A 3,108-nucleotide genomic window follows, 5' to 3' on the forward strand; every position below is an offset into this window, starting at 1 on the left:
AGGAGGAGAGACCTACAGAGTGCATGAAGGTGGAAGAAGCCATGATGAGAGAAAGAAAAAAACTGCTCTGACCATTTCATGCCGCGGCGGCTTTAAGGCTGGAGCTGCTGAGCACACAGAGCAGGAGCCGGCAGAAGCCATAACTGTGCCCTTCAGATGGAGTTGCTTGGAGGCAGCAGGGGAGAAGAGGGCCTTGGTGGCCCCCAGGCCAGCAGGACTACTAAAAGTGTTCCCGGGGACCCACATAGGAGCAAGGAGCCACAACGACTGAAAAAATGGAGCCACTCACAGGCAGTGAGTCATCACAAGGGAATGCTGCACAGCCCATCCCACAGGAAGTGTTTGCAGGGGAAGCAGTGGGAGAGATGGACCCATCAGGGGAACACTGGGACAAAGCAAGGACAGCTGATCTGCTCCCCCAATCAGTGTAGGACCACTCAGAGGAGTCTGGTCAGGAATATAGAACTGCATGGGGTGCAGTTTGATGAAGAGACTCAGGCCCAGATCAGAGTTTCTACACAACCCAGGTGCACCAACTCTCTGGAGAGCCAGAAGTACCTATAGAGTCATACCTATAACCTGTGCTGCACAAAAAGCCTTCCCTATGGAAACAGCAGCAAAGCAGCAATTTAACTCAACCACAGAGCTTAAGTACTGGTACCCACAGGAAGTGCCCCCACTTAGAAGTAAGCAAAGGACAAAAAGAATAGTTCCAGCTCAGACACACCACCAGTGCCTTGGGGACTGCCATGGGACCCAAGAGATGGAACCCAGGACCGGACCCCCCACCCACCCAGGCACACTGCCAGTGCCAAGGAGCATGCCAAAAACATCACCTGCATGTGGGTGGCCCACCACAGCCAACACAATAACCGTGGCTGCCATGAAAGCAGCTAGACACCACAACCACCATGCAGATGGTCTGCCAGCCACTGGAGTGCATTGACACAAGGAGATCACCAGGAGAGAGAAAAAAGAAGAGGCTGTCTCTTTCCACAAAGCCTAATCCAGAGGGACAGAAGAAGCATCTGCTCTATGATAATATTGGGGGACCTGATCACACCTCTCAGCATTGGACAGATCATCTAGGCAACAAGTCAACAGAGTAACCATTATTCTTTCAGAAGGAGAGAAGAAATTTAGGGTAATTAGAGGGGGGATGGGTGAGATTGGACAAGGGACATAAAGAATAAGTACAATTTGTAACAATATATATGCTAGTAATATTGATTTAATCAACATATCTCAACATTGAACCCCCAAAATATGTATAATCAATTTTGTTTCAATAAAAATTTTTTTAAAAAAGGATTATTTGGCAGTATGGGGACCACAGGCCACATTTGGGGGTCCCACAGAGCCATAGTCACTTAGTGACAGAGCCTGAGTCTAGCTGATAGAGGTAGAACATGCAGAGTAGAAGTCCCTTGTCCTCACAATAGAAACAGTCCAGTGACTGTAGCTTGGTAGCAGTGACAACCAGAAGAGTAACAAGTTCTCCCATAACAAGCTGGGGAAATAAACACCAGCAGCAAAGCAGAACTTGCGCTGGCATTCAGGGAGCAGGCAATGTCTGCAAAGGCACAGCAGTAGCGCTGGCAACCGCAACAGAGAGGCCAGCAGCAGGAGTTGAGTGAGTCACTTGGGGTCTAGGGGAAGGGGAGGGGGCGGGGGAGGAGGGCAGAGGAAAGAGGTTGTGCTCCTGCTGGTAAACATCCCCCAGACGAGCAGAGCCAAACCAGGAAATGCCACCAGAATATCAACCTGTGGTTGCACAGGCCCTACCACAGAGCTTCTACATCAGAATATCTCGGGGTAGAATCCAGAGATGGGCATTTTAAACAAGTTCTTAAGATAATTTCTTAGCAGTACTGTCCATCGATCTGAGCAACTAGGAGCCTTGCCCTAAGCCTTGACTTTTAGGGAGCTCAACACTAGCCTTCTTCCAGCTATGCCCCTCACAGGGCAAGGGGTCCTAGGTGTCAGGGGAACATGCCCAGTGGGACCCCCTGCTCACCTAGTACATAATCCCCTCCCACCTAGACCATGCTTCTGGTGCCCAAGACTCCAGATTCTGCCCAAATGCATGAAGAACGATCCCAGGCCCTGGAACAGACCTGTTGCCCCCAGGTGTGCTCTCCTGCTGGTGGACTATGCGGCATGGCATGCTCCACTCTACAAGCAAGGGTTTGTCAAGAGGCAGCTGCTTGGTGGGCACAGCTTGGACTGCACTTGGGGCTGACCCCAGGTGCTCTCCAAGCCTGTTGCACTGGGACAAGAGCAGCAACAGGGAAAGAAGGGGGCCTCCACCTCCCCACCCTTCATCTGCTCTTGAGCCCCCAGCCCACAGATGTTAGGGACACCTACTGGCCTATCTAGACACTTGGTCATTATTTGAGGCTTTTTTTTTTTTTTTTTCTGGTATGAACTGGTTTGGAAAAACACAATCTGTTTCTCCTCTGCTCTCACAGCACAATTATCAACACAGAAGACCAGCTTCTGTGACGAAAGATGTGGGGATTTCTCCCCACTAGCAAGCAAGCAACCAGTTCCGAAGTGGACACCAGTTTAACAGCAATAGGAATTTCACAAATCTTTAACAAGATCCTCTCCTTCTGCTTTCAGTGTTACCACCTTTTGGGGGGCACACGCAGTCACACACCCTCCTAAACAAGGGCCTCGAGATTTCAAGGGTCAGGCACAAGCAAGCCTAGCGAGTGACCTGCGCACCAACAATTACTTAATCTTTGATTAAAGATTGTTTTTCCATGTGAGCAAGGAGACAGACGCCACAGCTCAAAATGTTTTTCTTCCTTGTAGGGATGATCCATCCACTGAGCCTCATCATCTATGACAAGCTCTGCATTTGTCAATCACAGATGGGCTGAGTGTCATCAGTGTTCCTTTCTGGGTGGAATATTGAGTAATAAAATTTTGGAAGAGATTTAATTATTCACACTGTTGTTAAAGACATGCATGTTGCCCTAAACTTACCATAACACAAGCTCGAGGCATCTGAGTCAGTGCTTGCAACTGCCCTGGGGGAGTAGAGTACCTGTTTCATGTTTTTGCCACAGAAATGTGCCATGGAGGACAAAGAGCAGCAGA

This window comes from Galeopterus variegatus, unplaced genomic scaffold, assembly GCF_000696425.1.
Source record: "Galeopterus variegatus unplaced genomic scaffold, G_variegatus-3.0.2 Scaffold3611, whole genome shotgun sequence".
Classification (NCBI taxonomy): domain Eukaryota; kingdom Metazoa; phylum Chordata; class Mammalia; order Dermoptera; family Cynocephalidae; genus Galeopterus; species Galeopterus variegatus.